This window comes from Sus scrofa, chromosome 3, assembly GCF_000003025.6.
Source record: "Sus scrofa isolate TJ Tabasco breed Duroc chromosome 3, Sscrofa11.1, whole genome shotgun sequence".
NCBI lineage: Eukaryota > Metazoa > Chordata > Mammalia > Artiodactyla > Suidae > Sus > Sus scrofa.
The window spans coordinates 121,569,400-121,593,875 of NC_010445.4; positions in this window are offsets into that span (position 1 = coordinate 121,569,400).

Sequence of the window (24,476 nt, forward strand, 5' to 3'; positions counted from 1 at the left end):
AGCTGCAGTGCAGGTTGCAGACACCACTCAGATCTGGCATTGCTGTGGCTGTGGTGTAGGCTGGCGGCTACAACTCCGATTCGACCCCTCACCTTGGAACCTCCATATGTCACAGGTGTGGCCCTAAAAACATCAAAACAGAAAAAAAGGGAAAGAAGATCCTTCTACTTTGGGCTTATCATTGCATCAACTGCCTCAAATTATTCTTGGAGTAAGACAGCTAAATATAAATGTGTAATAAAATCACAGTCTGGGAGTTCCCATTGTGGCTCAGCAGAAACAAACCTGACTAGTATCCATGAGGACAAGGGTTTGATCCTTGGCCCCACTTAGTGGGTTAAAGATCTGGAGTGGCTGTGAGCTGTGGTGTAGGTCACAGACGTGGTTTGGATCTGGCATTATCATGGCTGTGCTGTAGGCCAGCGGCTGAAGCTCTGATTCAACCCCTAGCCTGGGAACTTCCACATGCTGAGGGTGGGGCCCTAAAAAGAAAAAAAAAAAAATCACAGCCTATGGTGGAATAATTGTACATATTTGAGAAGGGGAAAAGAGAAATAAGATTTATTTCAACAATGAGGGACAGCTTCTTTAGAGCTATGATATCTTTTCACCCTCAGGACAATCTCTCTGACGCAAGAATTCATCACTCCATTTCACAGATGGGAAAACCGAGGCCGGAAGGAGCTGAGTAACTTACCCAAGGTCACCCAGATAGTGACCCGGGATTCAAACTCAGATCTTCTGACTCCAAAGCTTGTCCTCCCTCTACTAGAATACACTGTCCCCTCCCAGATTTCTGGCTTCGACACCATGGGGGTAGGGGACAAAAAGAGCAATGGACTGTAAGGAAAATTTCATCTTGATGCTTGAGGGTGGCCCTGGGCTAGTCAGGTAGCTTTTCTGTCCCACTTCCTATACAAAATGGGACTGGTGATCCCAGCCCTGCCAACTTCACTGAGAGGAAAAATATCTCTGAAAAATCTTTGCAGACTAAGCGACTACATCCAGGATTTGACATCAAACTCTGCCCAAAAAAGAGATGGTATTTAGGGAATTCCCGTCGTGGCTCAGTGGTAATGAACCCGACTAGGATCCATGAGGATTCAGGTTCAATCCCGGCCCCAATCAGTGGGTTAAGGATCTGGTGTTGCTGTGCACTGTGGTGTAGGTCGCAGATGAGGCTTGGCGCTAGCGTTGCGGTAGCTGTGATGTAGGCTGGCAGCTGTAGCTCTGATTCGACCCCTAGCCTGGAAACTTCCATATGCCATGAGTATGACCCTAAAAAAGCAAACACCCCCCCCCAACACACACACCACAGAGATGGTATTTATTCCCTGCACTCCGTTGCATCCTTTGAGATTCTGTGATGAAGGCGGCTCTACAACCCTCCCTTTGGCCCCCGTCCTACCCAATCCTTGGCTCTGTCCCAGCCCTAAAGGAAAGCCCCTGAGGGCAGGGCTGGAGGAACTGAGCCCAGAGATGGCTGGGCCGCCTGCTTCTGAGAGGATGGGAAACCTACCAGCCCTGCATAGCTTTCTTGGAGCAGAGAGCAGAGGCTCAGGGCCACGAGGCAGCCCTGCTTCCAAGCACCATGAACCGTCTGTCCTGCCAGTGAGCTTCTGCCTGAGTCTGGGCTGCTGTGGCAGCTCTTGAGAGTTCCAGGGTTCTAGGAGGGTACCAGGACCTTCCTGAGAAACAGATCTGTTTGTTGTGCTGTAGACCACACACGCTATGGAAGCAGCAACAGGCTGTCAGGGAGAGGCAGCCTCCGCGGCACCCGGTTCACCTAATAATTCACTCATTCCTTCTAACGCATGTGTCGAGTTTCTTCACTTTGCTAGAATTCATGATGGACGGAAAGCCCTTGAACTCGCAAATTGAAAGCCAGTATCCCTGGCTTGGTTCCACCACCCCCTTGATAAGGTGGCTTAATCTAGCCAAGCCTCCATCTCCCCTTCTAGACAACTGGGATAATTCTAGCATCCTTCTACCTCCTGCAGACATAACCAGTACGCCAAGTCTACAGGTACCTGGCCCCTAACAGGCAGTGAAGGGCAGTTGTTACTATTAATAACTACCACCACATTGGCCGCCGAGTAGGTCCTCAATAAAATTGTAAGGAATGAGAAACAGGCTCCAAGGACCCCTTACAAGTCCCATTTGAATTCCACCCAAAGCCGGGGGTGGCGAGAAATCCAAATATCGTGGTGTTTAGAAACGTGACATCCGCAAATGTCTGTTTTCAAGTCACATTTCTTTCTTTCCTGCAGCTGGCGGAGACTAGACTTTCTTAGCAACTGTGGCCAGCTTTTTGGGAGGTGGGTCTGTGGGGGAGAGACCTGCTTCAGATGAGAAAGATAACACAGACCACGAGGGGCCCCAGCCAGGGATTATGTCATCTGGCACAGCGGCCCCGGTGAGGAGGAATTTCCCTTGTACCTGACAATAACATTTTTTTCAAAATAAAATATGTTGAGGTTGAGAAGTTTATCTTGGCGGAGCATTGTACCATTAACTCAAGATTAAATGCATCCTGTCCAAATTCTTTTGCTACTTGTAATGAGCCTCAGGCTCTCAGCCTCCAGATGTCGACTCTCTGGAAGCCTCAGGAAAGGAAGCTAATTGTTCTTTGCATTAGAAGTGTCCCAACTGGACAGGGGTGGCCGTCCCCATGTCCCCTCCCCCAGAACCCCTTTGAGGACCCAAACGCTCATTCTTCCCCAACCTCCCCTCCCCACCACCACCGCTGGCACTACCCTTGGCTGAAGGCCACTGCCACATGCAGAGTTATGGCCCCATCCCAGGAGGCAGGCAGCTGAATCTGATTGGTTGAGGTGGAGTACAAATGAGAGCCCCCTGCTTCCACCTGAGACCACTCTGAAGAGCCACCCCAGTTCCATATCCCCCGGTGAGACTGGCTGAAGTTTGTGGCAAAGACATTGGAGTTCAACTCCTTCTGGCTGCTTGTACTTTTGCCCGATCCCCTCAGGGGTTGATTCGCAGAGCATATCTTCCAACATGTTCACGGCACACGTGTCTCCACCTCAGAGATGCTGGTGCCAGGAATGGTTTGAGGAAGCCTACTTGACTTGGGATCTCGCAATTAGATCACTTGCCAGCCAGGTGACCGTGAGGACGGCATCAGTTGCGGTGGAGCCCTGATGGCCCCAGGCATGGTGCCAGCTTCGTTAAAATTTCCTCGATGAACTTGGATGAAGTATCCATGGAGAGAAATGCACTGGGGTGGGGAGATATGATATCTCAGATATATGAAAGGCTGTCAGGAGTCGGATTGCTGTTACTGAGAACTACTGATGCATGTGAGACAGACAATGGAAGGTTGAGAGTGATTGATCAATAAGCTCAAGGGTGAAAGCCAGAAGATCTTTCGGGTAGCAAATAAACAGACAACCTGAAACCTGCAGGCAGAAGAGGCTGAGTGTTAGGTCCAGGACTTAGTTATTAGGTAATGGAGCTCCAGAGATGGCTGAATTCTTAACCTTAGCAGGTGTGTTATGTCAAGGTCGGGGTTCTTGTGCAAAGTGCCATGAAGGTTCAATTCCTCCCTCTGCCCAGTCCTGCTGCATTCACTTTTCATATGAGTGGTTCCTAAGAGCACTCCCCAGTAATCTTCCTGGACTGTCATCTCATTTTCAGAGTCAGATTCCCTGGGAAGCCCATGCCAGACAGGGCAGAGGTCACATCGGTAAGGAGTGTCCAGACCCTGCCAGTGGGGTTCTCTGTGGGATTTAGACTTGGCTGATATTTTTCCCCCCAACTTTCATCTCATGGTCTTTACCCTCACTCTTCTTCTTTTTTTTTTTTTTTCTTTTTTCCATTTTTGGCCACCCCACGGCACTTGGATCTCCCAGGCCGGGGATCAGATCCAAGCCAGAGTCTTGACCTAAGCCACAGAGGCAGCAATGCTGGATCTTTAACCCCCTGTGCCAGGCCGGGGATGGAACCCAAGTTCCAGTGCTCCCAAGACTCTGCTGATCCCATTGTGCCCCAGAGGGAGCTCCCCTCACTCTTCTCTGTATTTGAAACACTCTGATCCTAGATCTTTCTACCGCTTGTCGTTCAGGGTTCAACCCAAATATTGCTTCCTCGGAGGCCTTCCCTGACCACTGACTCTGAAGCACCCACAACCAAACTTGCCAAGTTACTATAATACCACCATGTTTTTCTTGCTTTACAGCCCCAATAAGTATCTGAAATTGTTCTGTTCACTTATTTATTCTGGATCTCTTACTGGAGTATAATTTCCATGAAGACCCAGACCCATGTTTCGTGTCCTGCCTGGGTGCCATACAAATATTTTTGAAAGGAAAAAAAGGGAGATGAAGGAAGAATGGAAAGAAGAAAGACAGCAAAGAAAGCAAGGAAAGAAGGAGGTGTCTGCATTCAAATTCTGATGTTGTTGAACTTGAAAATGTTCTTTGACCTCTTTCAGCTTTTGATTCCTTTTCTGTCAAAAGGGGATATGAATTTTTTTTTGGAATTCCATGAGATCATTTGTGCAAAGGACCCATTTTTTTCCTAGCCTTTTCCCCTGGAAACTTTAGGAAGTTCTCTTTAGAATAGCACTCAACTCCTTTCCACTTCCCTTCTCACTCACAATGAAAGGTCCCCCTTTAACCTCTCACTTCCCTTAGGAAGGAGAGAGGTCTGGAAACCAAAGTTTCCAAATGGAAGGTTAAGGTTAATTTGAAGGCATGGGAAGGCAGCCTGTTAGCGATAGTAGGAATCTTCTGTTAACCCTTGTGTGTGTGTGTGTGTGTGTGTGTGTGTGTGTGTGTGTGTGTGTTGCTGATGGTGTGGTGTGGAGGTGGCGGTGGCGATGGGTGGCTGCCTCAGAGGTCTAACCCTTACAGTAGGTAGCAGTGAGCATCAGGCTGTCCGGAAGCGTGGCTTCCATCCTGGAATGGTCCCGAGGTGATTTCCCTGGGAAGGCTGCTCCCGGGCACTGCGGATCAGGAGCCTTGCCAGCTGCTCTGACTCTGGGATTTTCCATCTCGGTTTCTACTTTCTTTTCAAAGCCTTTTCCTTTACCTTATTGAGCATTGTAAACAGGATACGGTTTTGTTCACTTGCATTTATTGACTCCTTTATTTTGTGCTTTTATGATAGTAAGAGACTGGGAAAAACTCTGGACAAGTGCAAGTACGCAGGGGAAAATAGAGTCAAGACCACTGTGTTCATCGTCATCAATGTTCTCCCAGTTGTTTTTACACACATTTCTTAAAATGTTGCTTGGTCATAGAGATGCATGTCTATATGGTTTTAAAAGATAGAAAGCATTGGAATTTGATGACAACTGGCAGTCTACTGCCTCAATCATCTTCCCTGCCCTAATTCCCATTCCCTAGAGGCAACCATTTTTACTTCCTGCAGTAGGGCTCGCCTATTAACTCCCCAACTGTCTACATCGTATGCCTCTATTACTACTTTTTTCCCAGCTCAATTGAGATAGAATTCACATATAACATTGTGTCACTCTAAGGTGTACATGCGATGATTTGACCACATATATATATATAAATTGCAATATTATTTCCATAATATGGCTAGTTAACACCTCCATCATCTCACTTGATTAGCTTCTGTATTGATGCTTTTAGAGTCTTCTCTTTTGACCTCTGGGTATGGGCCTTGAGCTTCTAGTCCTCTTACACACTCACTCTCTCCCCAGCCACTAAGCTACACACCAATTCTGACTCCTCACCCTCCATTTCTCCAAATGTAGTACATGAATTTGGCTAAATAAACAATCTTTACTTCCATGTTTATGCCACTGTAAATATATTTGGAACAGAGTGTCTTTTTGTACTACCATTGCATTTCCTGTCTTGTACAATTTTTGTCCTTTTTTTGCAATTAATAATTTTCTAGAAGTTCCCATTATGGCTCAGTGGGTTAAGGACCCTACATAGTCTCTATAAGGATGTGGGTTTGATCCCTGACCTTGCTCAGTAGTTTAAGGATCCGGTGTTGCTGAAAGCTGAGGTACAGGTCACAGATGTGGCTAGGATCCTGCATTGCTACGGCTGCGGTGTAGACCTATGATGCAGCTCCAATTCAGCTCCTTGCCTGGGAAGTCCCATATGCCACCAGTGTGGCCATGAAAAAGAAGAAAGAAAGAAAGAACAAAAGAAAGAAAGAAATCGAGAAAAAAACATTGCCTCATTTTGTTTACTTAGCTTTCCATGTATCTGTCTCTGACTCATGTCAAACTCTCCAATAAAACTGTATTGCCTTAATATTTTAATTGGTGCATTCAAGCACGCAAAGTAAGCTATGTTTTTCATTTTTGTTTCTTGGAAACATCCTTTCTGGAGCATTCCATCCTTCCGCTCCAATCTGGATTGATGGCCCTCTCATATTCAATTGAGTCCTAGGTCTTCTCTTACCAACTTCCTGGATCTTTTTTTTAAAATTTTAATTCACTCTGATAATCTCTGTCTTTAATTGGTACATTTAGACCATTGATATTCAAAGTGATGATTGATATAGTTCGATTAATATATTGTTTATATGAAAGCATATTGCTGGAGCTATGTTGCTACTCTTTTCTATTTATTGTTGTTCTTTTGTTCCTTTGTCTTCCACTGCTTTCTACCTTTTGTGGCTTCAAGCAAACATTTTATATGATTGCATTTTCTCTACTTTTAAAGGATATCAGTTACACTTTTTTTTTTTTAATTTTTCTGGTCATTGCCCTAGAGTTTGCTATACACATTTACAACTAATCCAAGTTTACTTTCGAATAACACCAGACCACATCACAGGTAGTGTGATTCTTTTATAAAAACCAAATAATCTTAATTCCTCTTTGAAGTGCCTTGTATCATTAATGTCTTTCATTCTCATTATACATATAAGCATACATATAAGTGTATATAAATACTCTTGTATATATATATATAAGTATATATAGATAAGCACACATAATCAAATACATCGCTATTATTATTGTGAACAAACTGTTATCTGTTCAATCAATTAATAATAAAAATAACTTTTTTATTTTACCTTCGCTTATTACTTCTTTGCTGATGCTCTTTTTTCTCTATGTAATCCGAGTTTTGGTCCTTTTCATTTCCACACGAATTTTAGAATTTGTATGTCAATTCCTACCAAAAAAAACTGTGCCAGGATTTTTCTTGGAAGGGTGTTGAGTCTGAAGAGGTTTAATGAGGTTTAGTGAGAGATTTAATGGACATTCTTAAGAGGTCTCTTAAGAACATAGAGTCATTAGCCTGTGTATCTGTCCATGTACTTAGGTCTGTAATTTCTCTCAAACATGTTTTGTATTTTCTGTTTAAAAGTCTTGCACTTCATTTGTCAGACTTGTCCCTAAGTTATATATATTTTTTTTTCTTTTTTTTTTTTCGCTTTTTAGGGCTGCACCCGCCGCATGTGGAGGTTCCCAGAATAGGGGTCGAATTGGAGCTACAGCTACCAGCCTACACCACAGCCACAGCAACGCCAGATCTGAGCCACCTCTGTGACCTACACTACAGCTCACGGCAATGCCAGATCCTCCACCCAGTGAGCAAAGTCAGGGGTTGAATCCGAAACCTCATGGTTCCTAGTCAGATTTGTTTCTGCGGCTCCACAATGGGAAATCCCAGCAGTCAATATTTTTGATGATACTGTAAATGACATCTTAAAATTTCAATTTCTGATTCTTTGTTGCTAATCTATAGAAATACAATTGATTTCGCTATGTTGATCTTGTGTCCAACAATTTGCTAGTCTCATTTAATAGTTCTAGTTGCTTTTTTTGAGGATTCAAAAGAATTTTCTCTGTGGACCATCATGTTGTCCATAAATAGAGACAGTTCTATTCCTTCCTTTCCAATCCAGATCCCTTTAACTAGTGTTCTTGCCTTTATGGGCTAGCTCCCTCTTCTAGTGCAATGCTGCATCAAAATGGTACACAAATACATCATTGCCTTGAACCTGATCTTGGGAAAGAAGCAGTCAGTCTTTGATGTGCATTTTAGGAGTTTCGTAGGTGCCCATTATCTGATTGAAGAAGCTCCACTCCATTCTTAGTTTGCTGAGAATTTTTATCAGGAATAGAGGTGGGGTTTTGTCATTTTTTCTCTTGTCATCTAGTAGAAATAATCATATGCTTTTTTGGTCTCATTTTGGACTTAGTCTGGTAATAAGATTTTCAAATGTAAAACCAACCTTATATTTCTGTGATAAACAGCACTCGGTCTTGATATAATAATATCCTTTTTATGCACTGTGGGATTCAATTTCCTAAAATTTTTTGAACAATCATTGCATCTATGTTCATAATGGATATTGATCTAGTTTTCTTCTAATGCCTTTATCTGGTTTTGATATCAATGCAGTGCTAGTCTCACAGAATCTGCTGGGAAATATTTCCTCCTCAGTATTCTGAAAGCTTTTGAACATAGAATCAGAATAGTTTCTTACTAAAATGTTTGTTAGAATTCATCATTAAAGCCATCTGGGTCTGGAATTTCCTCTGTGGGAAAGTTTTTATTTGTTTAAAAGACATAGGGTTATTCAGGTTATCCATTTCTTCTCAAGAAAACTTTGGTAGTTTGTCTTTCTAGGAATTTGTCCATTCATCAATTGTCAAATTTACTGGCTAGAATTGTTCATAATATTTATTACTCCTTTCCTAGCTAGAAAATCTGAAGTGATTCTCTCACTACCTTACTCTTTGCTGAAATTGGCTAATTCCGGTTTTATCTTTTTTTTTTTTTTCTGATCAGTCTGACTAGAAGTTTATCAATTTAATTCATCTTCTCAAAGAGCCAGCAAATGATTTCACTGATTTTTCTTTAATGCTTATATGTTTTTCTCTTTCATTGATTTACACTTTTATCTCCCTTTCTTCAACTTTCTTTGCTTCACTTGCTCTTTTCTTCTTAGCTTCTTAAGGTGGAAGATAAGGTCCTCAATTTGAGTCATTTTTTGTGTTTTCTTATACAGCCTTTTAGTGCTGTACATTTCCGAGTACTGTCTTGGATGATATGTTGTGTTTTCATTTCCTTTTAGTGGAAAATATTTTTAGGTTTACCTTGAGACTTTCTCTTTGAACCACAAGTTATTCAGACATGTGTTACTTAGGATCCAAATATTTTGAATATTCTAGATACCTTTCTACTACTGATTTCTAACTTCATTTCACTGTGGTCAAAGAGCATACTTTGTAAGACTTGAATCTTTTTAAATTTATAAAGACTTCTTTGTCTTATGGCCTAAACTACAGTCTATCTTGGTAAATGTTTTGCGTGTCCTTGAAAAGAATGTACATTCTGCTCTTGGTTGTGCTCCATAAATGTCTATTAAGTCAAGCTGGTTGAGTGTTGTTCAAGTCTTTTGTATCCTTACTAGTTTTATGCTTTCTTTTTTATAGTTATTGAGGGTTGATGAAATCTCAGGGTATAATGGTAGATGTGTCTGTTTCTCCTTGCAGTTTTATTAATTTTTGCCTCATTTATTTTGAGGCTAAATTATTAAGCACATGATGTTTAGGAAGTTGTATCTTTTTGATGCATTGATCTGCCTTGTCCCTGAGAATGTTCTTTGTCTGAAATAGGCATATTTTGTTATTAATATAGCCATTCTAGCTTTCTTTTGATTATATTAACATAGCATATCTATTTCTCTCTTTTTGCTTTCAACCTGTTTGTATCTATATATTTAGAGTTGGTTTCCTGTAGGCAGCATAGCATTAGGTCTTGCTCTTTTTCTCCACTTTTTTTTTTTTTTTAATGTGGTAAAATGTACATAAGATAAAATTTATCATTTTTCCCATTATGTAAGTAGTTCCTTTCTTTCTTCTTTCCTTCATTTCTTTTTTATTGAAATATAGTTGATTTACAATATTGCGTTACTTTCATGTGTACAGCAAAGTGATTTAATTATGCATATATATGTATATATCTATAGTTTTTTTTCAATTCTTTTCCATTATAGTTTATGACCAGATATGGGATGTAGTTCCCTGTGCTATACAGTAAGTCCTTATTGTTTACCTTATCATTTTAGCCATTTAAAAGTGTACAGTTCAGGAGTTCCCCTTGTGGCACTGTGGTTAACGAATCCGACTAGGAACCATGAGGTTGTGGGTTCGGTCCCTGGCCTTGCTCAGTGGGTTAAGGATCTGGCGTTGCCTTTAGCTGTGGTGTAGGTCGCAGGCACCGCTCGGATCCTGCGTTGCTGTGGCTCTGGTGTAGGCTGGCGGCTGCAGCTCCGATTAGACCCCTAGCCTGGGAACCTCCATATGCCGAGGGAGCGGCCCTAGAAAAGACAAAAAGACAATAAGTAAATAAATAAATAAGTAAATAAATAAATGTGTACAGTTCGGTGGCATCCAGACATTTACAGTGAGGTGCAATCATCACTGCTGTCCATTTCCAGAACTTTTTCATCATTCCAGTCACAAACTCTGTATCTGTTAAACTAAAACTCCCCATTCCCAGCCCCCAGTAGCCTCTATTCTACTTTCTGTTTCTATGACTCTTTCTACTCCAGGCACCTCATACAGGTGGACTCGCACTGTTTTTGTCCTTTTGTGTCTGACGTATTTTATTTAGCCTATCTTGTCATATGCATCCCAATTTCATTCCTTTTTAAGACTGAATAATATTTCGTTGTGTGTTTATACCTAATTTGGTTAATCCTCTCATTCTTCAATGAGCATTTGAGTTGTTCCCATCTTTTTTTTTTTTTTTTTTTTTTTTGCCATTTCTTGGGCCACTCCCACGGCATATGGAGGTTCCCAGGCTAGGGGTCTAATCGGAGCTGTAGCCACCGGCCTACACCACAGCCACAGCAACTCGGGATCCAAGCCACGTCTGAGACCTACACCACAGCTCATGGCAACACTGGATCCTCAACCCACTGAGCAAGGGCAGGGACCGAACCTGCGACCTCATGGTTCCTAGTTGGATTCGTTAACCACTGCGCCACGACGGGAACTCTGAGTTGTTCCCATCTTTTAGCTCTTCTGAACATTGATATATAGGAATCTGAATTGCTGCTTTCAGTTCTCTTGGGGTATACTTGGAACAGGGATTGCGGTGTCATATAATAATTCTACTTTTATTTATTTATTTTTATGGCCACATCTGCAGCATATGGAAGTTCCCAGGCCACAAGATAAATCTGAGCCACAGCTGTGGCCTATGCTATAACTGCAGCAGTGGCAGATACATTAACCCACTGCACTGGATTAAACCTGCACCTCCACTGCAGCCTGAGCCAATGCAGTCAGAATCTCAACCTACTGCACTACAGCAGGAACTCCAGTTAATTCTACTTTTCTCTTTTTGAGGAACCACCATACAGAGTTCACAGTGGCTATACCATATTATATTCCCAACAGTAATGCACTAGAGTTCCAGGGCCTCTCCATTCTTGCCAATACTTGCTATTTCTGTTTGTTGTTGTTAAAATAATAGCCATCCTAATGGGCATAAAATGGTGTGTTTTACTTACTTTTTATCCAATCTGACAATATCTGTTTTTTTAATTAAAATCATAATTAGTTATCTATTTATGTAACAAATTGCCCCCAAACTTAACAGTTTATTTATTTATTTATTCTTTCTTTTTTTTTTTTTTGTCTTTTCTGGGGCCACTCCCACAGCATATGGAGGTTCCCAGGCTAGGGATCGAATTGGAGCTGTAGCCGCCAGCCTACACCAGAGTCACAGCAATGCAGGATCCGAGCCGCGTCTGCGACCTACACCACAGCTCAAGGCAACGCGGGATCCTTAACCCACTGAGCAAGGCCAGGGATGGAACCTGCAACCTCATGGTTCCTAGTCAGATTCGTTAACCACTGCGCCATGACAGGAACCCCCAAACTTAACAGTTTAAAGCACTAAACATTTTCTCCCTTTCCATTTTCTGAGGATCAGAAATCCTGAGGTAGCCCTGCTGGGCAGCTCTGACTCAAGCATCTCTCAGGAGGCAGCAGCAGACAGCTGCAGTATCTGAAGCCTGAGACTGAAGACTCTACTTTTGAGCTCACTCAGGAGGCTGCTTGCAAGAGGCAGAAGTTTCTCACCATGTGAGCTCTGCCGTGGGACTGCTCCCATCAAGGTTTCCCCATGGCCACTGCTTCTTTGGAAGGAGGGAGAGAGAGAGGGAGAGGGAGAAGGAGAGAGAGAGGGCGAGCACGATGCCACTCTGCCATATATAACCTCCAACCACACACCAGGACTTAAGCCTTATCTTGTCCTCAGTAAGTCACTAAGACCAGCCCATGCTTAGCAAGAAAGGCCTATGACAATGTGAACACCAGAAGGTATGTCTCAAAGGTGGCCTTCTTGGAGATGGTCTAAATGTCTCAAGATATTTACTTATTTATTTTTGCTTTTTAGGACCACACTCGCAGCATATGGAGGTTCCCAGGCTAGGAGTCAAATAGGAGCTACAGCTTCAGGCCACAGCCACAGCAACACAAGATCCGAGCTGTGTTTGCAAGCTACACCACAGCTGACGGCAATGCTGGACCCTTAACCCACAGAGTGAGGCCAGGGATTGAACCCAACAACCTCATGGTTACTAGTCAGATTCCTTTCCGTTGTGCACATGGGAACGCCTCAAGATATTTAGACCATTTATATTTAATGTAGTTATTGATGTGTTTGGGTTCAAATCTATCACCTCAATATTTGTTTTCTATTTCTGCCATGTGCTCTTTGTTCTACTGTCCCCCTTTTCAGCATTCTTTTGAATTCACTGAATATTTTTTATGATTCCATTCTTATCCCTTTGTTGGCTTATTAGCTACAATTCTTTGTTGTGTTATTTTAGTGGTTTTTTTTTTTTATAGCCTATAGCACACATCTTAAACTTTCTAAAGCTAACTTCAAGTGATATTATGCTACATATAACATATAACCACATATGACTATGTCTTCCCTCTAGGCCTTTGTGATATTATTCTCGTGCATTCTACTTCTATATATGTTTATCATCATAACACATTAGTAATATTCTTATTGGAGTTGGTTTTATTATTTAAAGAAATTTCTTACTTAAAATTACTTAAAATAGTCTATATATTCACCCATGAATTTCATTTCCATTAGATGCTAGATAGTTTTACATTCCTAAAAATTTCTTGAATTTTGTTCTAGGTTGAAATTAAATTACATGGAAATGTTTTTTTTTTTTTTTTTTTTTTTTTTTTTAATCTCGTTAGCCTGGAATAAAGCAACACATAATCTAGGCCTAATTTTTCCCCAAGTCTGGGGCAAAAATACTTTTTCGTATTTAGCCTCTTGAATGATGAGATTTTGCTGTTTGACAATTAGGAACAGGCAATACTGTTTCCTCCAATCCTTTTTTTTTTTTTTTTGTCTTTTTAGGGCTGTGCCAGAGGCATATGGAGGTTCCCAGGCTAAGGGTTGAATTGGAGCTACAGCTGCCAGCCTATACCACCACCACAGCAATGTGGGGCCAAGCTGCATCTGCAACCTACACCACAGCTCATGGCAACACCACATCATTAACCCACTGAGCAAGGCCGGGGATCAAACCTGCATCCTCATGGATGCTAGTCAGATTTGTTTCCGCCGAGCCATGATGGGAACTTCCTCCAATCCTTGCAATGATTCTTTCCCTGGCTGTGGGTAGTTTTCTCACCCATGTGCACTGATAAGTACTTGAATGAATACCTGAGGGGGTCAACCCTCTTCAGCTCTCTGAGGTTCTCCTTCTGAGCAGCTCTTTCTACTCAAGTATTCCGTCCTGCGGATGCCAGCTGCCTTGGTTTTCTCAGACTTCCAGCCCCATCTCCTCAACTTTAGGACACCTCTGGGTTCTGTCTTGTTGACCCTCCTTCCAATGTACAGCTCACTTTGTCTCCTATCCCTCAGTGCTTACTGGTCTTTGTCACCTCGTGTCCAGTGTCTTGAAAGCCATTGTTCCACACGTTTGGTTTGGTTCCTTGTTTTAGGTGGGAGGGTAAGTCTTGTCCCCACGACTTCATCTTTGCCATATTCTAGGTCTTTTACTTTCTTAACTCTCTCATTTCACTGGCGTATGTTTTACACTAACTTCCTGAGGAAGAATTTTTGGAAGTAAGTTTTTGAGATCTTTCAAGTCTAAATTGTAAGTCTCAGCTTACACTTGATTGATATTTTGGATGAATACAATGTTTTATATTTGGAAAATATTTTCCCACAGAAAGTTTAAGGCACAGCTTTCATGTGTTTTAGTTTCTTTCTGGTTGTTCCCCCCGCCCCCCAATACTTTTAGGCTATCCCCTTTATATCTACTCTTATTAAGTTTCATAACAATGTATTTTTTTAAATACATTGTATAGGTACTTGGAGTACACATTATTTTAAACAGTCATATCCTTTAACTCTGGGAAATTGTCTCATGTAGCTTCTCTGAAAATTTACTTCAGATTTTCTAAAATTCAGATAAGGGTCTTCTGATTGGTCTGGGTTTCCTTTTTGAAATTGTTTTGACTTTTCCTTCATGTTAGAGACTTGATTGAAAAGTAGGATGATTTTGTCTGTATAATCATATTTTAAAATAAAACGCTAAATAGTTTTGTATGCATGTATGAAGCTTGCTGACTGATAGGATTTATTATAACATGAATATTATGTTATAATATTCATGGGGGGGACCTGACATTTGGGTAAACGTTCAAATGTCAGTATCAGAGTTCCTGTTATGGCTCAGTGGTGTCGAACCAGTAACCATGAAGACACATGTTCAATCCCTGACCTCGCTCAGTGAATTAAGGATCTGGCGTTGCCATGAGCTGGGTTATAGGTTGCAGATAAGGCTCAGATCTGGTGTGGCTGTGGTGTTGATGTGGTGTAGGCCAGCAGCTGCAGTTCTGATTTGACCCCAGGCCTGGGAACCTCCATATGTCATAGGTGTGGCCCTAAAAAGACCAAAAAAAAAAAAAAAAAGTCAATGTCCACAGATTCTTTTGTTCTTGTTTTGGCCAATCAATTTCTGAAATGAGAGCATCTCTATTTTCTTGCTGAGATGTGTGTGGCGTGGTTACAAGTTGGGTACCCCCCTGTGGGGAGCCTGGGAGAGATGGGGATCTGGGGAAGGCGAAGGTGTCCTTTGTACGCGTGTTTACCTTTATTTTGTCCTCCTGCTTTCAAGACCAGACATCATCCTGTCCTCAGCTGTGCCTGGTCCCTCCAAGACGGCATCCTCTGCAAATGAATTCCTTAGAGATTAAACTTTCAGCATCCTGCCAAAACGGCATGGGGGCGTGGGAGGGTAGGTGGAAGTCTAACTGCTCCTTATGAAGACTTTTAGCGAGGTCTCCAGTCTTTAGCCCCATTCTGAATCCTCATCCCCAGAGAAATCTGAGGCTTCCAAGATGGAGCTTCTCGTAGTTCTAGGGCTGGGCACTGCTTATTTCTAGGCAGTCTCCTCAAGGAAGTTGCGTTCCCATCTCCTCTCTCTTTTCAGTTTGATACCATTAATCCATCCTTTTTTGGTGCTTTTAGAACTTGGTGGACCTCTCTTGTTTGCTACCTCCTGGAGACAGTTAGAAGATGCTTCTCTCTGCCGGGTTAGTGAACACTAATCCGGCAGTTTTCGAGCTTCTGATATTTCGCAGCTAGCTCTGTCTGCTCCCGTCTCCTCCCCTCTCCCCTTTGTCCTTGTGTTTCATGCCTTTTGCATTCCTTTACTATCATTTCAGTGGGATTCCAGGAGGGAGTGGAGATAACGCGTGTGTCCAGGGGGCATTCACCGGAGAGAGGGGGCAGGGATCCAGGCAACCCAGCTGGAGAGAGTAAAAACCAGTGTGGATGCACAGATCAGGATCCGCTCCCTGACCAGTCAGGACTAGGGCCAGGAGAAGCGAGGCGGAGACCGCCAAGGTACCACTGAAACAGTCGGATCCTATGTCACTAGACACCACTGTAGGGATTCTATCGATTTCATGCCAAATGCCCGAATGGGCACCTCCTTCAGGCAAGACCAGGCCAGCTGACTTCAGAGTCCCCGCTCTTGACCCTTTGAATAGCTCTAGACCACGTGCGATCAGGGAAACAACTCTACCCAGTATCATATCCCTCTTTTGATGTCACAGTAGCTTCTTTCCTTGGGCTGCTCAGAGCCCAGTGGCTGGAGCCCCTGCATCCTGCCAGCTGTTAACCGAGGTTTGATATTAAAGACTGAGGCGGGGGGGCGGAACTACTTGCTAATCTAGGTTTTCTGGTGGTGACTTTGGGTGAACAATGCCCCTTTGATCTTCGGAAGCAGGTCACAGAGTCCTGCCTGCTTGGGGCTTGGAGCAGGCTGTGGTCAGTCAGAGGCCCTGTAGCATCCAGCTTCCCCAACTGCAGGTTGGAATAATTTGCATTTCAAAGGCTCCAGATAAAGTGCAAAGGAACACTCTGGGGAGAGATTACTTCTCATTCCTCAAGGCCCAGACAGGCTGGGTCATCGCTGACCACCCAGCTGAAGCCTGTCCAGGAGTGTTTTAGAGTGAAGCGAAGAAAAGCAAAATGCAGCTGAGCACAAGGAAGGGGTACAGGGAGGGTGTCAGAGACGTGGGAGAGGTTGGGGGAGGGGGAAAAAGAAAGCCCAGAGAGCTAAAATCAGTTAGAAGCACCGTGTTAATATTTTACCTGCATCTCCATCCGTTTTCTTCCATTTCCTATGTGAGAGCAGGAAGGGCCCTTCATAATCATCTGAATGACTCCCTAATTTCATGAATGGGGGGATTTAGGTCCAGAAGGCTAGATAGCTTATTTTTACGGCCAAAATTGGTGAGGGCTGAGTCAGGATCAGAAGCCATGCATCCAATCTCCCAGTTGTGTGCTTAACAGTTTCACTGCAGATATTCGAACAGACTTGGCCAGTGTTGGTTTGGAACCTATGATCGCGAGACAGGAAAGAAATGGATTATGGGGAAGAAATCTAGAATTCTAAGATCGTCTCTTCAGCGTCTCTTGCTTTGTGTTTATTTTGGAAGGTTTAGGGTTTTCACAGTGATTATGAAAGCAGTACATATCAAGAGTCTTCAAACTATATATCCTTTATCCTAACAAATGCATTTCTAGAAATTAAATTTCCAAAAGTAATTTGGATAGGCATAAAGTTTTGGCCAAAGAAATATTCCTCTCAATTCTTTTTTTTTTTTTTTCTTTCCCCAGCAAAAATTGGAAGGAGACACCCCACTGCAGGGATAAGTTTTAAGAAAATCTTGACACATCCGTATAGCTATTAAAGTGGTTTTATAGACTGTATTTAATGAAACAGAAAAAAACTTCGACATACGAAGGGACAAAAGGTAGTATAGAAGAAAATAAATCATGTGTACTGTTTGGGGGTAAATAATTACATCATAAGTACAAAAATAATGAAGTATATATCAATTTTAGTAGTAAGTGTCAAAGTAATGGGATTATTGTCTTGTATTTTTCACATTTTCTAGAATGCCTGTGTATTAGTTTTCAATGAAAATTTTAAAAAAGTCTTTTCAGAGTGGCATTAAATTACTGAAGAATATAATAAACAATTTTTCACTTACTCTACTTGCATAAAAGTGTGGTTCTTCCAAGCATCAACTCATAAACACCCCACAATAGTTACTCCTTTTACTCATTCTGCCTGGCCAGCCATTTTGCACATGTTGGCCCTACACTTAGATTTTCTTAAGGGAGTTCCCGTTGTGGCTCAGTGGTTAACAGACTAGTATCCATGAGGACACAGGTTCGATCCCTGGCCTCAATCAGTAGGTTAAGGATCCAGCATTGCTATGAGCAGTGCGGTATAACCTCCATATGCCGCAGTTGCAGCCCTAAAAAAACAAATACAAAAACACCACATCTGGTTAGTGAATTCGTAGGATGAGCATATCACCCTTGCGAGTACACTTTGAAAGTTTAAGGGGTGCAACTGTCATTATGTGGGGCAACAGGCAGAAACTAGGAGGGTCTGGGGCAAAATGGGACTTTAAGTCAACCTATGAATTTAGCTTCGTTTCACTTTTTATTATTTATTTATTTATTTATTTATTTATTTATTTTTTGCTTTTTAGGGCCAAACCCCCCATGGCATATGGAGGTTCCCAGGCTAGGGGTCGAATCCGAGCTACGGCTGCTGGCCTATGCCACAGCCACAGCAATATGGGCTCCAAGCTGCGTCTGTGACCTACACCACAGCTCACGGGCAACGCCAGATCCTTCATCCACCCAGGGGGGCCAGGGATCAAACCTGCGTCCTCTTGGATACTAATCAGGATCATTACTTCTGGGCCACGACAGGAACTCTCTAGCTTCTTATTGGACATGTTCTGTTTGAGGGTCTAGCAGTGTTGGAATGTGGGACGTGGACACGCCCTTGGAGGCCAGCCTCCAGATGGCCTGATGGCGAAGCTGAAATGCCGCTTGCGGAGGACCTTGCCCCAGGCCACGCTGAATTGGTACCCGGGGGCAGCTCTTACTAACCATCCAAGGCTAAACGCCTTTTCTGTAGAAGAAACAAGATCCTTTTCTCTAAGGCCATGCTGAGGGCGCTAAAGCATTCAGAGGAGAGGAAACAGCACATAGAAGGGACACCTGCCAGAAAGACCTGGTTTTAGATCCCACCTTTATTTCTGGCTTTAAGACGTTTGGGGTCGCTCAGACAACCACTCTGAAGCTCAGTTTCCTCATCTATAAAACTGGAAGGGTAATAACGACTCCATACAGTTGCATTGAGGACCATTAGGCGTTCAAAAAGGTTAATCATCATTACTATTCAGGTCCTACACTGACATTGTTTTGCAATTGTGGTAGAATATATATAGCATAAAATACAAAGGTCATTTATCATTTTAACCATTCTGGGAGGTGTGGGGGGGGCTTGCCCTCAGCATGCAGAAGTCCCTGGGCCAGGAATCAAACCTGTGACCCAAGCCACAGCTGACATGGTCAGGTCCTTAATCCTCGGAGCCACTAGGGAACTCCAACCATTTTTAAGTGTACAGGTCAATGGCTTTAAGTGCATTCACATTGTTGTGCAACTGTTACCACTATCCATCTCCAAAACTTTTTCATTATCACGATCAGAAATTTAGACCCCTTAAACATTAGTTCCGCGTTTCCAGTTCCTCCCTCCAGCCCCTAGCAACCACCCTTCTACTTTCTGTCACTATGAATTTGACTCTGTTATGTATCTCATGCAAGTACAATCACAGTATATATCTGTTTGGGTCTGGCTTATTTCACTTAGCACAAGGCCTGCAAGGTTCATCCAAGCTGTAACATGTGTGAGAACTTCTTTCCTTTTTGAAGGCTGAATGATATTCCACAGTGTGTACGTCCCCCATTTTGTTTCTCCATCCATCCCTTGATAGATATTTGGGTTGTTTCTGCCTTTGGGCTCTTACGAATGCTGCTGCTGTGAACACTGGTGTCCAAGTACCATGTTTAAGTCCTTGCTTTCAATCCGTTTGTGGGTGTACCCTAAAGCGAAATTCCTGGACTGTTAAGGGATGCTTGCATATATGACCTTGAACCAAAAAGTTACTAAACCTTGTTGAGGCTCAGGGGAAATAAAAACTCTTTCAGGTCCTGCCATCAATGTAAGTTACTATAGGTCTAGGCATGATCCATAACAATGTAGGTTAAAAAAACCCTGGTGGGTGGCTCCAGGGCTGTGAACAGGTTGGGGTGACTCAAAGCATTTGTCTTCATACGGAGGCCTAGCCGCGTGCCTCTTACACTTGCGACATCCTACGGTTGCAAAGATTTCCCTTCCCAGCCCTTACTGCCCCTCACTTCCCTGCAGCAGACTGTGATCCTGGAAAGCCGTGTTTGGTAATATTTTAAATGCTCATTATTCAAGGGGCCCTGCGGTGGTTCCTTCTGTAAAAGCCAGGCTCTGCTGGCGGAGGAAATAAGAAGCTCTAAATTACTTGTAACAAATGGGCGCTTTGGAGTTCCCGTCGTGGCGCAGTGGTTAACGAATCCGACTAGGAACCATGAGGTTGCGGGTTCGGTCCCTGCCCTTGCTCAGTGATCCGGCGTTGCCTTGAGCTGTGGTGTAGGTTGCAGACGTGGCTCAGATCCTGCGTCGCTGTGGCTCTGGCGTAGGCCGGTGGTTGCAGCTCCAATTCGACCCCTAGCCTGGGAACCTCCATATGCCGCGGCCCAAGAAATAGCAAAAAGATAAAACAAAAAAAGAAACAAAAAAAGCAAATGGGCGCTTTGAGGTAAAAAGTTCTGACCTTTGTGGAGGCCTTCACAGTTTCCAGGAGGCTTCACCTTTGCTAGTCCGAGTCATCTGGTGCTTACGGGGTGGAGCCAAATAGGGAATATTTTACACCAAGGAGGGTGGGTTGAGCATTGCAGTGGAAAATGGGACTTTGATTGATTGATTTGCTTTGGGGGCCCAAATCCGAGGTTTATGGAAGGTCCCAGACCAGGGGGTGAATCAGAGCTGCAGGTGCCGGCCTATGCCACAGCCACAGTGACACAGGATCTGAGCTGTGTCTGAGACCTACACCACAGCTCACGACAATGCCAGATCCTTAACCCACTGACCAGGGCCAGGGGCCAAACCTGCCTCCTCATGGATACTTGTTGGATTCGTTACTGCTGAGCCATGATGGAAACACTGAAAATGGGACTTTAAAGGCCCACAGTCCTGCCTTCGAGTTCCTTCTCTGCTACCAACTATGCAACCCAAGCTAAGTCATTTCTCCCTTCTGGACCTCAGTTTTCCTGGCTGGAGAATGGAGCTGGTACCTACCTCATGGGGCTATTGAGAAGAGCACATAAAAATAAATGGGGTTAGCACCAAGGAACTCATCCCTGATAAAGCATGAGACTTTCATGCATATGAATTCTCAGAAATCATGTTCTTTTTTTTTTTGCTTTTTAGAGCTGCACCCTCGGCATATGGAGGTTCCCAGGCTAGGGGTCTAATCGGAGCTGTAGTCGCCAGCCTACGCCACAGCCACAGCAACATGGGATCTGAGCCATGTCTATGACCTATACCACAGCTCACGGCAATGCCAGATCCTTAACCCACTCAGCAAGACCAGGGATTGAACCCACAACCTCATGGTTCCTAGTCGGATTCATTAACCACTGCACCACAACGGGACCTCCCAGAAATCATGTTCTAAAAGTAATGGTTTTCGTGGTGGTGGTGCGGGGGGGGTTCCCTGATGGTCTAGTGCTTGGGATACAGCACTTTCACTACTGCGGCCCAGGTTCAGTCCCTGGTCTGGGAGCTGAGATCCCACATCAAGCTGCAGTACATCATGGCTTAAAAAAAAAAAAAAAAAAAAAAATTACATAGCTAGCTAGCTGGATAGAGAAAATCAGAGCAGTGGTTTTCATTCGAGTTTCGGCCCAGCCAAAAGAAAGTTACTTTTCCTCCAGTAAGATCAATAATAAAGGTCTTTTCACAACCATACCTTTATAGCTTTCAAACCACCTCCCAAAGCAATCCCTGTGTCTGATTACATTCAGCGCTTCCTAGCTAGAGACTTCATTTTACTGTCACCGCGGAGTGCCCTTATCCCTTTATCGCCTGCTCTTTATAACGAGAAAGTACAAAGTTCCACAAGCAACAAGATTGTTTGAAGTAGAGGCTGGGATTAGCACAACGCAATTTGTGCTCCCTGAGCAATGGCTTCACAGACCATCTCCAAGATAAAAACCGGAGGTGGTTTTCTCTAGCAGGGGGCTGGTCCTGCCCCAATCAGTGCAAAGGCAACCGTCCTGCCATCTGCTTAGTGCTTATGCAATCTTCGCATTCTCCAGATTCCTCCCAGCCCTCCCGATAGGTCTTGTCCTACCATTGTCCCCATTTACAACCCCCCAACCAAGTTCCAGAGACGTGAGGTCAGTCGCTCCGGGAGACCCAGCTGATAGGTGGATAAGGCAGTGTCTCATCTCTCCACACCGCGTCAGCAAGCCCCAGAGCTGGGAGTGGCCCCAGGTGGCCCTTCTCTCCTGCCCCTCTGTCCAGGGCCACTTTAGCAACTTCCAGTGGGGACCAGCTTCAGGCAGTGAAGTCACAGCTGTGGCTCTGATTCATTTCCTGGCCTGGGACCTTCCATATGCTGAGGGTGCAGCCATTAAAAAAGAAAAAAGAAAAAAGAAAGGAGTAACTATCCTTCTGGGGCCAATTGTACAGCGCCCGAGGAGGTAGCCAGCCTGCCCAGAGGCCTAGATGGAATTCCTTGGCGAGGGAAAGCGCCTGGGGATCAAAGCACCCTTATCTCTGGCCCGACCGCTGAGATGTCCTGGGCCCTGCTCCCGCCTCTGTACCTGGTTCTCCTCACTCTCCAGGGGCCACCCTCTGGGTGCAGCAGCCTGGACGGGTGGTCTCCTAGACCAGCTGGTCTCCCAACCTGACGCATACTTGGTGTCCCCTCCACACTTGTTGAACCAAGGTCAGGTAGGCCTCTGAGCCTCCGCCTCTCCATCTGCGAAATGAGGGTGATAATAGTCCGGTGTGTGAGCTGAGGGGCAGAAAGCAGCAAAGCAGGCTGGGCATAGGCAGTGATCATTATTTTGGCCGCGGTTAGTGGAGGAGGGGACCTCTGTCCTCCAGGTGGACCAAGAAGCCCCCCTGCCTCAGTGGGCCTGGGCCTCCACAGAGGCGAGGCCTGGGTCCGTGGAGAAGAGGGACCTGCAGCCCAGGGGGAGGGACCACGGGGGCCAAGGCAGAGCGGAAATTGGAGGCCGGGTTGGGAGGCGGGGGCTGGACTGTCGCCGTTGCTGCTTCCTCATCCTGTCTTCAGAGCTGGGGGGCAGGGGGGACCGGCCGACACTCAGCTCGTATCACACCCTCTTCAAAGTTCCCATGGGGACAGGAGTCAGAGCCACACTCCCCCGTGAGTCCCCAGGGCTCTTGGGAAGATGCACGTTCTGCTGCTGCAGGTCGAGGGTGGCCCTGAGACTCGGCAGGTCTCACAGCTCCCGTGGATGCTGGTGCCTCTGGTCCTGGCTCCTGGATCACACTTTGAGTCATTGGGGTGGGGGAGGGGGGGCTGCTAAGACCCCTGGAGCTTCTGGCTCCCAGGACCCAGACATGACTCTGCTGCCTTGTGTCTGTTAGCCCAGCTCTGGTGTGTGTGTGTGTGTGTGTGTGTGTGTTTCTATTCATCCCTCTCCCTCTCCCGCTCCTGCTCTTTTATTCTCTGACTCCTTTACTGGGTGTCTGTCTCCGTGGCTCTGTCGCCAGGGGCCCCTCACCTGAGAGTAGGATGCCCAGGCCTGGCTGCCGCCTGTCCCAGAGTCAGCCTGTCTGAAAGCTCTCTGGGCTCCAGCTGATGATGGGAGTTGTCACGTGGCAGGGAGCTGAGCCAAGGGCTAACAACTGGCTGACAGCTGGTCACAGCTGGTGAAGGCCTGGGCAGGCCCGGGCGTGGGAAGACCAACGCAGGCAGGAACAGCTGGGAGGGGACCACACTCAGAAGAAGGGCCCGCAGAGTGCCGCACAGTGTGCAGAGGGCAGAGCCCAAGCCCCCATGCCTGCCAGCCCCAGCCACTGTCCCCAGGAATGAGGCCAACACCCAGAACGGCCGCGGAGCTGTCCCACCCCTGACATTAATCAAGGGAGCTGTTCCGTCTCGGGCCTCACGAAGCTGCTGTGGCTCCTGTTCAAGCCGAATGTGGATTTTATTTGGGGGGTTCGTGATGGGTAAGAAGGGAACATCTGTGTATCTTCACGAGGATGCTTTCTTGGAAGTTGTGTCTGTGTGTGTCTGTGTGTGCGTGTGCGCACACAGGCTCTGGGGGTGGGGCATGCTGAGGGAGAGGGGCAATGGTGTCTGGTAGCTCCATTTCTAGAAATTGAAGGGCCTATCATGACAATCCGATGGGTGAAGAGAGTGCCTGGCAAACAGGAGACAGCAGGGCATATAAATGCGTTATTTTCGTCATTATAGATATGTCTGCTTTAAATATTAAAATCTTCTTCTAATCATTTTGAACAGAAATGACTCTAAATTATGCCAGGGGAGTTCTCATTGTGACTCAGTGCAACAAGCTGTGGTGTAGGTCACAGACACAGATCCTGAGTTGCTGTGGCTCTGGCGTAGGCCAGCTGCTGCAGCTCCTATTCGACCCCTAGCCTGGGAATCTCCATATGCCTCGGGTGCGGCCCTAAAAAGACAATAAATAAATATATATGCCACAAATGCTCTGCTTTCTTAATCCAGGGACACTGAGCTAATTAAACCAAGAGCAGGCACTGCTGCAGCGAGGCCCAGAGGACTGTGGACTGCTGGTTCCCACCGCTGTGCCTTGAAGCCTCCCCCGGGGACCCCTCCCAGCTCAACAAGCAGATAACCAGGGTTGCCGGAGCTGGGTGAAAGTAAGAGGTAGCACCCACTCAGGACTAGGAGGCTTTTGGGGACCATAAGGGGTATGGCACCCGGGTATGCCCACCTGCTGCCTGTGACTTTGATGGTTCAGAAGCTCTTTATTTCTTATGTACCTACTTCTGGCTGTTACTGTGTGAGA